Source organism: Moschus berezovskii, chromosome 26 (assembly GCF_049115385.1).
Source record: "Moschus berezovskii isolate FMDL1 chromosome 26, NW_MosBer_1.0, whole genome shotgun sequence".
Classification (NCBI taxonomy): Eukaryota; Metazoa; Chordata; class Mammalia; order Artiodactyla; family Moschidae; genus Moschus; species Moschus berezovskii.
The window spans coordinates 48,366,935-48,381,697 of record NC_142485.1 but is presented as its reverse complement, the minus strand read 5'-3'; the positions used below and the strand labels follow the sequence as shown (position 1 = coordinate 48,381,697).

General features: G+C 40.3%; 1 long non-coding RNA gene across 1 annotated transcript in view; it reads left to right on the top strand.

The window, feature by feature from the left end:
- The window catches only part of LOC129536021 (uncharacterized), a 277,600-nt gene extending 264,038 nt beyond the window's left edge, over positions 1-13,562 (top strand). Inside the window, exon 2 of the long non-coding RNA XR_016036501.1 lies at positions 12,389-13,562. This is a non-coding gene — a long non-coding RNA (uncharacterized LOC129536021). The remainder of the gene's footprint in view (positions 1-12,388) is intronic.
- Positions 13,563-14,763: the final 1,201 nt, after the last annotated feature.

Sequence of the window (14,763 nt, the reverse complement as noted above, 5' to 3'; positions counted from 1 at the left end):
GGCCGTGGATTCTCTTTAGAGATGGAGAGACCAGACCACGCTCTGACAGAGGTGGGCACTACAGCTGCTTCCTGGATGGCCCATTAGGTGCGACTCCAGTTTTTTGTGATTTTCTTCATTTTCCTATTATCGGTCCATAGAGAAGTTATTAACCTTCCTGCTCCTTAAACTGAAGATTTCTTTGCGCCTAACTCCTGCAGGGGCCCTTCTGGCTCTAAGCTCCTGACTTATATCTCTGTTGGCTTGTGTGTCATAAAGTATATGACAGCAATGAGCTGGTTGTCATATACATTATTTATGATGTAAGGATATTTCACAGTATTTTTTTTTTCTTACCTCAAATGATACTAATTTTAGCATCACAGGATATTGGTCTCTGAAACTGCAGTTCTCTTTTTGAACCGATACTAATGTAATTTACAAATTGGACACTGCTACAACTCTTCCAAAGGCTTTTTTGGTGCATAAATAAAATGTACTAAGCAAGAGATAACTTTTTTTCCAGATGTACTCTGTTGCTAAAAACAAGACAGAAAGCTCCTATACCTATGCATCATTTAACTACACACTAAATAAACCGAGTGGTCTAAAAATGTGTTGATCAAAACAAAAGGGAGATTGCCCTCACAAAAGAACACAAATTTAAAAACAAAAGTTGAAGAGAGGGACTTTCCTGGTGGTCCAGTGACTTGGACTCCATGTTCCCAACGCAGAGGCCATGGGTTTGATCCCTGGTCAAGGAACTAGATCCTGGATGCTGCAACTAAGACCCGGCACCGCCAAATAGATATTAACAAATAAACACAAACATTAGAGAACTGGAGAGAAAGCAGTGTGCCAAGCAGGGGCTTAGGTTCGAGCCTCCTTGGCAGTGGCTTCCTCTTCAGGCTCAAACAATTCGGCATCAGTGGCTGTCTTTCCTCTTTCAGTGAATAGTGACAAAGCCCTTGGGAGGTGGGGTAAGGACTCCTTGCTCATCCTCCTCCCAAGACTGTGCTGGGCATGGGCTCTGTGTGACTGTTACTGCGGGGAGATGTGTGCTTGCCTTTCCGTTGCAAACTTCATAGCAACCCTGGTAGCAAGATGTGTGTAAGTCAGAATTGGAGGACGGGACTTTTTTTTCAGTGAGACTTTATTAAAAGCAAGCATGGGGCATTAAATGGGTCAGACTCTTCGATATCACAGTCATGGTTTCCAATATTATTTTAAAGGATAAATATCTTTAAAAACCGTACCTGGGAATTCCCTGGCGGTCCAGTGCTTTCACTCCAAGATGCCGTGCTTTCACTGCCAAGGCCCTGGGTTCTATTCCTGGTCAGGGGACTATTAATAAGATCCTACAAGCTGCATGGCACTGCCACTTAAACACACACACACACAGAAACAGAACCTATACCACTTAAGTACTTTCTAATACACGTGGAAAGGAAGCAGTCATTTTCAAAACTTCTTGCAGTCCAAAGCAGCCAACTGGATTATGCTATATGCTCGTGTGTGAAATGGTCTATTATTTACCCATGCTGCTGCTGCTGCTAAGTCACTTCAGTCATGTCCGACTCTGTGTGACCCCATAGACGGAAGCCCACCAGGCTCCCCCGTCCCTGGGATTCTCCAGGCAAGAACACTGGAGTGGGTTGCCATTTCCTTCTCCATTATTTACCCATAGGATATTCTTAATCGCTATTTGTGAATAGTCTGCAGAGTACTTGGAGTCTTGGAAGAGACTCCTTTCAGAGCCTTGTTTGTAGTGTTTCTCCCCTTCCAGTCACCCCAGTGAGATCTCTACCAGAACTCCCTTCTTCATCTTACTTTAAGCACATTCTGTTCTTACTTTTATGACTTTCACTAGACAAATGGTAACAGGAACACCTCTGTGTGTACGCAATTGCTTAGTCATTTTCAACTCTTTTCAGTCACATGGACTGCAGCACACCAGTCTCCTCTGTCCATGGGATTCTCCAGACAGGAATGAAGGAGTGGGTTGCCATTTCCTTCTTCAGGGGATCTTCCTGATCCAGGGATCGAACCCATGTCTCCTGGGTTGGGAGGCAGATTATGAATTTATCTGATCCTTAAACCAAGTGGATATGCCAATGTCAGCCTATGCTTCATGCAGATGTGAAGTCCAATGTGTGTCTCTTATTTCAGATGAAATAAAATAGGTTGAGGTTTAACATTTCCTTCCTATATATCACCTGGGGCACTTTGGGTTCTCCCTGAACTGTACAAACAGCCTTCACACTCTGGAGACCTCCATGCTCTGGCGATAAAGACACTGGATCAGTCAAATCAATCTCATTGTTTTGAAACTAGGAAGAGAGGGGTGTCAAAGTCATAAAAAGAAAGCGTTTCATGGGAATATCTGAGAGAGCCAGAGAGAGCATTGAAACCACAGCCAAGGAGGGCTAGAGAAGCTGGAAGGTTTCCTTTTGCTGTTGATATATTTCTGCAATAAGAAATTCAGCATCATTTCTTTCGATAGCCTGGAACAATGAAATTACATGCATTGAAACTAAAAATTTGCAACAGACTTAGCAAGCATTTTAAATGAAGATGATGTTGCATCTTTTTTTTTTAACTTAAGTGTGTTTCAAATGTTGTAAGTACTTTACACTAAGTAGGGAACTACTGATTTCAAAAAACCAAGACAGATGTTTTATTAGAACTACAAAAACCAAACCAGAAAGCTTGCAAATAAACTTTTCTGCTTCAAATGTTATTATCCAATTTTCTACAGTAAACAGACCTTAAAATACAATATAAGAATAATGCAGTAAGTTCTTTTTAATTTTCTTTCAGATGTCAAATGTAACAAAAAGTGTAAAAAGGAATATTTTAATGGTTAAGTTGAAATAAATGATTATCTGACTGTTAATAAATATTTAGTGCGGATATGTTGATAACTCAGTAGGGAAAAATATATACTTCCTTTGTAAGTGATAATTTATAAAGTACAAACCAGTATTTTGGATAAACTGATAATAAGGTAAATTGTGCAATATGTATGCATGCTTTTCTGCTCTCAAATGGGATGTTTAAATAGGTAACACATTTATCACCTTGTGATACACCTAAATTTCTTCTATAAAATATATTTCCCATCTCCATTCATGGCAATTTTCATGCTAATTAGTATTTTTCATTTCTACAATATGAATCAGTTCAGTTCAGTTCAGTCGCTCAGTCGTGTCCGACTCTTTGCGACCTCATGAATCACAGCACGCCAGGCCTCCCTGTCCATCACCAACACCCGGAGTTCACTCAAACTCATGTCCATCGAGTTGGTGATGCCATCCAGCCATCTCATTCTCTGTCGTCCCTGTCTGTTTAACATTTGTTAATATATTATGGCTGCAAAAAGATTTTATTATATAAATAACATTTGTTTAATAAACTGCTGGCTACTGTTATGTGCAGTTTATTAATGGTGTTTATGAATAACCCAAAGAAATGGATTAAAAAGTAAAATCTTTGCAATTTTGATTCCTCTGTAAACTAATGTGCTGTGCATTCTTAGTTGCTCAATTGTGACCTACTCTGTATGACCACATGGACTGTAGCCCACCAGACTCCTCTGTCCATGGGATTCTCCAGGCAAGAAAACTGGAGTGGGTTGCCATTTCCTTTTCCAAGGGATCTTCTCCATCCAGGGATCGAACCCTAGTCTCCTGCACTGCAGGCAGATTCTTTACCACTGAGCCACCAGGGAAGCCTCAGTGTAAGATTATGATTATCTATAAAGGAAAAACTTAAAATAGCATGGACAGCATAGGATGAGATGGTTGGACGGCATCTTACGGACATGAGTTTGAGCAAACTTTGAGAGATAGTGAAGGACAGGGGAGCCTGGAGTGTTGCAGTTCTTAGTGTCGCAAAGAGTCGGACCCAATTTAGTGACTGAACAACAAGAAACTGTAAGAACATGCGTTAGAAGCACAGCTAGATCCATCAGCTGGTCTGGAATTTACACTTGTGTGGCGGGACTTTCATTTCCTCCCGTCCTCTTGTATGTCTTAATGAACTACAAGACAGTCGATTTACCTGATTCCTGGCTTGGAAGTTCTGGGGCTAACGTCCAAACTTTAGTCATCTCACCTGCTGCTCTGAGCTGTTGTCAGCCTTCACAGCTCTTACTATTCTAACGTACTTATTATTTATAGGACTTTGTTAAAGTTGGCATCTATTGTACTATCAATTTTTATGCTTGTATGTTTTATGTATGTTTTCATTTATTTATATTTTTATATTTTGTGCTACATTGTGCATTCATTATACATTTTTTTACTTTCTTTCTTCTAATCTGTGCAGTGTATATTTATAATGGATTATGTAGAAAGAGCTTTCAATAATTTTTAGCACTTTTGATAAATAGCAGAACCATGAACGGAAACTAATATTTGTTCCATGTGTGATGTAGTGTTAGGCACACTGTATAGACTGCACCTTTAAATCTTCCACTAACTCTCTAAAGTAGGCACTTTAATCTTTATTTTTACAAGTGGTGGGGCAGAGATACTAAGTAGCAAACCCAGTAGAAGTAGACTCTCTAAGGGAGGCAAGGGCAAAGCTGGCATTTGAAACAGGTTGAGTTTATTTCCAAGTCTGAGACTTTTCACTGTGCAAAGGCATCCCCTTTCACCCACCTGCTTAGGAAGCAATTGATTCTGATTTTACTGCCTCCTGGTTATCATAATTTTTTATAAACTTGCTCCTTGTGGCTCTGAGTCTCTGATACTTGAATTCCTCCATTTAGAATCTAAACTAAGGGATGCTGAGTACACATTAAAAGCATGGATTACTGTTAAATTCCAAGTTGTTTCTGTTAGTGGTGGCAGTGGTTGTGGTGGTGGGGTGTGTGCATAATTTATTGGCTTGGTTAAGCTTCATTTAAGATCACAAATATTTATCTAGAAGTTTGAAGCATTTTATAAACCTGTTCTCAATGAAACTGTGAAACATATAAGTCAACGTAACTCATAGTTATGAACATCTAACTCATAGTCTAGGAGTTATCTGTAACTATGGGACAAACCACTTCAAAATCTGGCTTAAAGATTCCACCACTTGCCTGTCCAAGACGCTGATTGACAGTCTGGTCTGGACTCCAGTGGGTGCCTTTACTGCTGTGGGTGACATCGGCCAGCTCACTTCTCTGCTTGCAGTCAGCCAGTGTGTAGACAAGGAATGCTGGCCCTTCTCAGAGGGTCTGGGACCTTCTGTTCATGTCTAGAGTGGCTTGGACTGCTGGACTGCTCCCCAAAAGGACCTTTCTCTCCACTTGGTGTCTCATCTTTGTTGAGACTAGCCCAGACTTGCTCATGAAGTGGCAGGAGGAACATTGCAAGAGGGTGAGAAAGGAAGCTGAACGACCTTCTGAAGTCAAAACAGGAAAGTCACACAATTTCAGTCACTCCTGCTGCATTCTCTTAGTCAAAGCAGGTCACAGGATCTGCCTGCCTACAAGCAAGCGAGGAGACCTCACTTATTCACTGGAGGAGGAAAGAATTTGCTAGCATTTCTATTTCACCATGAATATAGAAATCTAGAATGCAGTCATTGCAATGAAGCCTTCCATCTCAGCCCCAGAGGATCAACGTGTCCTTTGTTTGAAATAAGAATGTCATGTATTTTCCCTTTCCAAATGCGACATATGCATCCTTGCTAGTCCTGGCATTTGTGTAGTTTGCTTAGATAAACTCTTCTTGTACAAACATTCAGTGATGTGACTTATCTGATACTGAATCTTGAGCTGGAGACAGTAGAGATCAAATTTTGACATTGACTGTTGAAGGCAGTGCACTTCATTTCCTCTCCATGTATAAAGTGACTGATATGTCAGCTGGAATCCTGACACCTTTCCTGTTTACCTTGCTGCCTGATCAAAAAGAAGGGCTCATTCAGAAGGGATATTATTTATTTATCCTAATACACAATTCATGAATCCTAGTGTGGTTTATTTTTGCTTAAATCAGATAAAGGAAGGATGTCTGATGCTAGAAACAATTCTAGTGCAAACCTCAGATGCTTTCCATGGAGATTGTTCCTCCACAGCCAGTACCTAACACAAAACGTGAAGTCTGCAGGCAAGGAACTGGGAAAAGATGACACTGACAAATCAATATTCCCATAACAAATCAATATTCCCATAGCAACACAACCGATCAAAAATTCAGTATTGAATTAGGTGATAAAATGCTTCATGGGTTTTTCTTCTGCATTTATTTAAAAAAAAACAAACACGCTTATTTTTTGATAAGCATCTCCAAATTTTAACATTTTGCTAATAATTAGCTTCTAGGTTAGAAATTTGCTATAACTAAGCTTCTAAATATCTTGCAGCAAGTAAATGAGAGAAGTACTAGAAAGTCTGTGATCATGTGATCACAGGTAATTTTCTTGAAAAACATTCATTAACCAGATGTCCAATTCTTTAGGCCTGCTATTTATGATTTTACTAAACTAAAAGAATTTTATAAACATGTATATTAAATAAAGATGGCTTTAAATATTGTTTAGGTGAGTTTGGATAGATACACAAAGAAACGCTGGAGTGGGAAAAAAATGTTGGTCAATTTGAAAATATTTTTATAACTGATGCCGACTTCATTTGAAAATTACATCACTGTCCATTAAATAATAAAGTAATCATTCCTACAAGCAACGAAGTTCTTTAGTTGAAGTCATTCTCTTAGTAACAATGTTTCTTCGATCAGCAGCTTCGCAAGGATTTTCTCAGCCTCACGTCCTTCTGTGTTGCTTTTCATTTTCTAGAGTATTGACCCTGGAGTTAACCTTCTCACCTTTATTTGCTTTTGCCACACTTTCTGATCACTTACTTTATTACATTTAATGTATTAGTTTCTGAGTTACAATCAGAGTCATAGCATTTTGAACATGGTAATGGACTCTTCCATCTTGTTTTAAAGAATATTCTTCTATTTTAATTATCTTAAGCTACAAGAGTGGAGTATAGTAACTTTAGGAGTTGATGTAAAATGTTTGGGAGCTAGTGCTGTTCAGTTCAAGAAGTCATGTCACATGCACAGAATATTTTTTTTAATTACTTTTTCAGTGCTACAAAAGGTGTGTTAATCCCATCCTTTATAAAAACTTTCACATAAAACTCCAGCCATGATTTTATTGTACCTTTCCCCTTTATTGTACTGCTGAGTTCATTTTAATTAGAATCCTGAGATAACAAGTTCCTGAGGTTGAAAATGTTATCACTTAATCTGGTAATCCCGTAAAACTCTTGTTTGATTTAATGTTTGTAAGGGGCCCTATATTCAGTATCATAAATATTGCCATTTGTACCTCTGATTTGGGGTTATTGTCTTTGTGTGTGTGTGTGTGTGAGTTGTGTCTCTTTGTGACCCCATGGACTGTAGCCCGCCAGGCTCCTCTATTCATGGGATTTCCCCAGCAAGAATACTGGAGTGGGTTGCCATTTCCTTTTCCAGGGGATCTTACCGGCCCAGGGATAGATTCTGCCTCTCCTTCTTGGCAGGCAGATTCTTTACAGCTGTGCCGAAACCCGGTTATTGTCTTTACCAACATATATAATTCATACATTGTATTTGACAGTAGGGCATAGAATTAAGAGAAGCATTACTTCATAAAGAAGTTAAAAGTAGAAATTCCACCTAAAGCATGGAATTTTTTTAGTTTGTTTACTTTTTCTTTGTTTGCCAACTATAAACATAAAAGAGAAATAAAGGAGATAGATTCTCTTTGGAAAAAAAATACACCTATTCACATACATACATGAATAAAAAGTCTAAAAACAAATGCATGGATCATTATACTTTCATAAGAATACTTATAAGTATAAGGTTTTTAATTTCTGGATTCTTTCTTCATTATCTAACTTTTCATATTTTGATTGTGCAGTGCACATTTTGGGTTTCTCAGGTGGCTCAATGGTTAACGAATCTGCCTGCAATGCAGGAGACACAGGGGACTTGGGTTCAAACCCTGGGTTACAAAGATCCCTTGGAAGAGATCATGGCAACTGACTCCTGTATACTTGCTGGGCAAAGCCCATGGACAGAGGAGCCTGGCAGGCTACAGTCCATGGGGTTGCAAAGAGTAGGACACAACTGAAGCAACTGAAAATGCACACTTACAATGTACATTTTACATACATAAAATAGACTTTGCAGTCTCTAAGAAATGTACAACTCATTCAAAGTGGCGGAAGAAAATGCTTCCAAATCATTTACACCTAATTATTTATAGTAATTTTGGGGTGTCTTAAAACAATACTCATTGCTGTAATTCCAATGCCCAATATGTGATAGGAATAATTGAATTACAATTTGGAAAATACAAGGTAGAAAGAGAACACCTTAAAAAAAAAGAGAAACTTTCTCAAGGAAACATGATTATACCTCATCACGTTTAGTCAGTTAACAAACATTTACCAAGTAGCTGGTTTATGCTGACATTTGAAGTCCTAAACCCTAGTACTCAGAATGCGCCCTTATTTAGATGTAGAGTTATCACAGATGTAATTAGCTAAGATGAGCTCATATTAGTGGATTAGGGTGGGCCCCTAATCCAACATGACTGGTGTCCTTATAAGAAGGCAGTGACACATAGAGAAAAGGCCACGTGGCAACGGAGGCAGAGACAGAAACGATGAATCTACAGGTCAAGGAAGACCCAGGGTTGCTGGAAACCACCAGAAACAGGAAGAGGCCAGGGAGGCGAGGGAGCCTTCGGAAGGAACGTGGTCCTGTGCACTCTGTTCTGGACTTATTGCCTTGAAAACTGTAGGACAAATAATATTCATTGTTCTGAGCCACCTTGTTTTGGCATTTTGTACAGCAGCCCCTAGGAAGATGGTGCAATGAGCAACAGGGAAAAGAGAGTGCCTCTAAGATGTGAGTGAAGGACACGAGTTGGCCTCAGCTGCCTTTAATGCCCCCATCATGACTCATTATAATAAAATTGTCACTGTTGTTCTTATCTGATCTTTAATCCCCACCAAAGTCACTTTTATGGACTAGACAAAACTGTCAAGGCCTGTCTTCAGGGAGCCAAAATCTAAATGTACATTAGGGAGAAGAGGAGATACAGGCAGCAAACAAATGAATATTGTTGTGTCCAGGTTAGTGTAATGTATTACTGGTTTCTTCAACTTGGTGTCACTTTTGTATTCTGTACCTGGTGGCTCAGAGGTAAAGAATCTGCCTGCAAGGCAGGAGACTTGCAGGAGATGCAGGTTTGACCCCTAGGTCTGGAAGATCCCCTGGAAAAGGAGATGTCTACCCACTCCAGTATTGCCTGGAGAATCCCATGGACAGAGGAGCCTGGTGGGGCTACAGTTCATGGGGTCACAAAGAGTTGGACATGACTTTGTGACTGACCACATGTAGAGTGCCTGAGATATACAATTATAAGCTCAATGAATATCTTCCCTTGAATGAGTACCCTGGGGGGACCCTAAAATCATGGTCTAAGAATGACCAAGGAAAAGTACATTTCTTGTCTACATTCTTGACAAGATCACACTTCCCGGGACTAATGGTTCTAAGATTTAGACTCTACTGAAAATTCAGCTGACTTCTAATTACAGGCTTGTTTCTTCTTATTCATAATTAAGTCCTAGGTCTAGGGAGCATACAAAGTTCTTTCAGACCCTATTACAATCACATTCCCTTTTGTTTGTTTATTTAAAACACATCCTTCCATTAGCATGGCCCTTCAACTTAAATTGCAGTTTTCTGACTTTGGGTAGGATGCTTGAAGAATTCTGACCCTCCGTTTCCTCATCTATAAAATAAATGTACCAATATCTATCCCACAGGGCTGCTGTGATGAACAAACAGTCATGTATTCTAAACAAATTCAATAGTATCTTGTTACTCAAAAAATGGTGGAGCTATGGCTATTATTTACTTTTCAAGACCATATTCATGCATCACCTATTTTGTAGCTGTTCCCTGGTTTTCTCCTCTCCTGTATGTTTCTAACGCTCTCTGAACATAGCTTTCATTTTTCTTTCACTTTGCATTTTTATTGATTCTTGTCTGCCTTCCTTACTATGTCATCCTATAAATCAGGGGCTTCAGGAGTCCTGGCTCCCAAGACAAACTAGGTGCTCATCAATTATGGATGAGTTTAAGGTTGGGAATATTGTAAAGATCCAAGGCAAAAGAGAGATCTGGATATCTGCATAAGTGAAAGAGTTAAAAATGTCTGGAGGGTCCGTGCTGAAAAAGATGGGATTCTGAAAACAGTCAAGAAATCAAAACCAAAATTTGCCATCTTGATTTTTGCTTGGGGCCAGTCTTCCTATTAAACACTTCTGTCGTCAGCCAAAAGTTGAGTGACTGTGTCTTGGTTATCTGCAGCTCTTAGGTTTTCTGAACAGTTCAGCTCGCCATCTGCTTTGAGCACAGTGAAAGAAGAAATTGCAATCGAATATTCCTTTAACTAGACCAGGAGCGTTTTAAGTCCTTCTGCCTAGTATTTGGTTTCCTTTCCTTCCTTCAGGCAATAAAACATATAGTGTGCCTTGCTGCAAAAGTATTCTCTTGATCAAAAGGGGGTTAGATGTTTCAGTCTTATTTCTCTCTTGGGATGATTTCATAATGGTTTATGGATGGGGAAGGCTTGCGGGTGAATGACGGAGGGAGTGAGAAGAGGCTCCCCTGTCCAGGACACACCTGTTGCTGGTTCTGCTGAAGACATAATTGAGAAATTTCACAGTATTTATAGGGTTTCCTCGGTGGCACTAGTAGTAAAGAACCCACCTAAAAACGCAGAAGCTGTAAGATATGTGGTTTGATCTCTGGGTTGCGAAGATCCCCTGGAGAAGGAAATGACAACCCACTCCAGTATTCTTGCCACGGAAATCCCATCGACAGAGGAGCCTGGTGGGCTACAGCCCATGGGGTTGCAGAGTCAGACATGACTGAAGTGACTTAACACAGCACACAGCACAGTATTCTATAGGGAGGCATATTACTAACACTAAAGAAGAGAGTGCGCATGCTTTATCTGAAATGCATTTTAATTCTCTGAGTTCCAATGCACGTGGAGAAATGACCAGTGTCAAGCATTTTAACCCTGTCTATCTTGATGACTTAGGGAATCCCCATAAGTTCTTCTGTTGCAAAGAACTCATAAAAAATAATATCATCCTAAGGGACACTTTTGCTCAGGTATTAATTTACTTGTGTTTATTGTAAAATTCATATTTATCCCCTGTGCTGAATGGGAAGTGAAGGAGCTCAAGTTGAACAACAGCCCAAACCCCTCAGTTCTGTTGTCCCTTTGTCTTATCTGAAATTCAGAGTGATAACTACCATCTGAGAGGCTCCACGCTGTTGTCACTTAGTCGCTAATTGTGTCGTACTCTTTTGTGGCTCCATGGACTATAGAAGCTCCAAGACCGAGGATAAGTGGCTTCTCTGTTCTCTCTTTACTGTCATCATTGAGGAATGAGAATATTCAGTGACTTACACCAAAGAAGGGAACCACGCTCTCTGCTATAGCATAGTTCATAGGCAATCACTGACTTCAGAGGTTTGGGAGTAGCTGAAATTCTGTTGTTCCATGTTTGTTCCCTCTTCTCACCTGCTTTGTGGTCTGAGATGATGCCCTCAAGGGTTCACATCACCCAGACCCCACACCCTCTGGCTCCTAGTTGAGTTTGGTCAGTGGGAAGTAGCGGAAGACTTTGAGGAGGAGGAAAGAGAATGAGGTTAGAGAATTGGTCCTTCTTACTTCCTGGGCACAGCTCCTTTTGGATCATGGCTGTCAATCTCTTCAGATTCTGCAGAAATAGTGACTTCCTACTGTTGCTAATCCCTGAATGCTGTGTCCTTCCTTCTTGGTTTCTTTAAACCTTTTATAACTCTGTGAATATCTCTCAATTAACTACCCCTCTGAGTTAGCCAGCTTTCTTTTGGGTCCATGAATGATGCATCATTTGTTACCAAGAGTAGATCTAGGAACTGACTTCCAAAATGGTAGCTGACATGTGAGATGACACCCTCTGGAGAGAAAGAAATCCCCCAGCCCTCAAACATTTTTGGTCTTACCAAGAAAGTTCCCTCTACTGCATGATATACATGGAGATATATGCTTAGTAGTCCTTGGCATCTGGATGATTGAGGGTTAGATTGGCCAGAAGTTTACACAATGAGAGAAGCAACGGATTGAATGTGGATTGATTCTTCACCTGGTGAAGAATCCATGAAGAACGATTATCAGGAAAGTGAGAGAGAACCGGTATAGTAGAACAACCTTAAAACACAAGAGGAAGATACTAAGAAGGAAGAGGAGATTAATTCTGGAGCAACATTAATGTTTCAGAGAAGTCCAGGGTTGTGGCATCAAGCTATTAATTTCCATCTCCTAATTCTCTCAAATCCAGGTCCTGTCTCTCCAGTCTCTGAGGCAAGTGAAAGTGAAGTCGCTCAGTCATGTCTGACTCTTTGCGATCCCATGGACTGTAGCCACCAGGCGCCTCCATCCATGGGATTTTCCAAGCGAGAATACTGGAATGGATTGCCATTTCCTTCTCCAGGAGATCTTCCTGACCCAGGGATTGAACCTGGGTCTCCCACATTGTAGGCAGACGCTTTACCATCTAAGTCACCAGGAAAGTCTGAGACAAGTCCACGCCATAACCATCTTCCTCTTATCAGGCCTTGTGACTGGATTTTCCATCTCCACTCGTGTACTTATCTAATTTGTTCTTTGCAAACACCCAGTTACTGTGATGTGGATAGTCAGCCGTGGTGATGGTTGCACAGCTCTGTTAATATGTTAAAAACCAATGAATTGGACACTTTGATTGGGTGAAGAGTCCCTTGGACTATAAGGGGATCAAACCAGCCCATCCTAAAGGAAATAAACCCTTAATATTCACTGGAAAGACTGATGCAGAAGCTGAAGCTCCAATACTTTGGCCACCTGATGTGAAGAGCTAACTCAATGGAAAAGTCCCTGATGCTGGGAAAGATTGAAGGCAAAAGGAGAAGGGGGTGAAAGAGGATGAGATGGTTGGATAGCATCACTGACTCAATGGACATGAACTTGAGCAAACTCCAGGAGATGGTGAAGGACAGGGAAGCCTGGTGTACTGTAGTCCATGGGGTTACAAAGAGTTGGAGATGACTTGGTAACTGAACAACAACAACAAAAATACTGTTAAGGTGGCTGGAACAGAAGTGCCTGAGTGAGTAAATGAAAGAATGAGAGATAAAGGAGGACATTTTTATTTTAGGATAAGCAAGACTTGGGTATGTTAATAGACTGAGAAGAAGTGCCAGTTGGGAAGAGACAGCTGAAAAGAAAGGAGAGAAAAGATATATTTTGGGGGTCTAACTTCCTGGTAGAAACTGACATTGATTCACCTTTGTATTTGTACTTGCATATTCAGAAGCATATATTGGGACTTTTTTTTCAAAGAGGTTTGTCAAATGTAAGCACCAGTAATTGATCTGTGGTTATTTTCAGTATCTCCGTACTAGGGAATTTATACACTCATCTGATTGGCTTTCTTCCCGCAGACTATTCACAATTGAATAAACTGCTTTCTTATTTACTGTAGCTTTGTGATTAAGTTATCAATCTCTATTCTGTTTATTTATATTGAGAGCAGTAAAACAGCAGACAAGAGGATTTTTACAGAGCTTTTAAGCTTGTATCCTACATGCCATGGGTTAAGGACTGCTGTTTCTTATACAAACAATTTATTTACCTCAGGATTTTAATCATTCTCTGAGAATGAGTATGTCACAGCAACTTAAACTATGAACCTTGATTTTCAATTTATATTTATTCTCTTGTTGAGTGTCTCATATGAGTTTATACTTCCATGAAATGTTACTTCTAATAGAGATCTGGCATTTGGAAATTACTCATAAGTGTTGCATCTCCAAGGTTACCAAAAATGCTTACAGTCAGTCAGTTAGTCAGTCAGTTCAGTCACTCAGTCATGTCTGACTCTTTGCGACCCCATGAATCACAACACGCCAGGCCTCCCTGTCCATCACCAACTCCCAGAGTTAACTCAAACTCATGTCCACAAAGTCGGTGATGCCATCCAGCCATCTCATTCTGTCGTCCCCGTCTCCTCCCACCTCCAATCACTCCCAGCATCAGACTCTTTTCCAGTGAGTCAACTGGCCGCATGAGGTGGCCAAAGTATTGCAGTTTTAGCTTTAGTATCAGTCCTTCCAATAAACACAAAGGATTGATCTCCCCCAGAATGGACTGGTTGGATCTCCTTGCAGACCAAGGGACTCTCAAAAGTCTTCTCCAACACCACAGTTCAAAAGCATCAATTCTTCGGCGATCAGCTTTCTTCACAGTCCAACTCTCACGTCCACACACGACCACGGGAAAATCATAGCCTTGACTAGACGGACCTTGGTTGGCAAAGTAATGTCTCTGCTTTTTAATAAGCTATCGAGGTTGGTCATAACTTTCCTTCCAAGGAGTAAGCGTCTTTTAATTTCATGGCTGCAATCAGCATCTGCAGTGATTTTGGAGCCCCAAAAAATAAAGTCTGGCACTGTTTCTACTGTTTTTCCATCTATTTCCCATGAAGTGATGGGACCAGATACCATGATCTTGGTTTTCTGAATGTTGAGCTTCAAGCCAACCTTTTCACTCTCCTCTTTCACTTTCATCGAGAGGCTTTTGAGTTCCTCTTCACTTTCTGCCATAAGGGTAGTGTCATCTGCATATCTGAGATTATTATATTTCTCCCAGCAATCTTGATTCCAGCTTGTGCTTCTT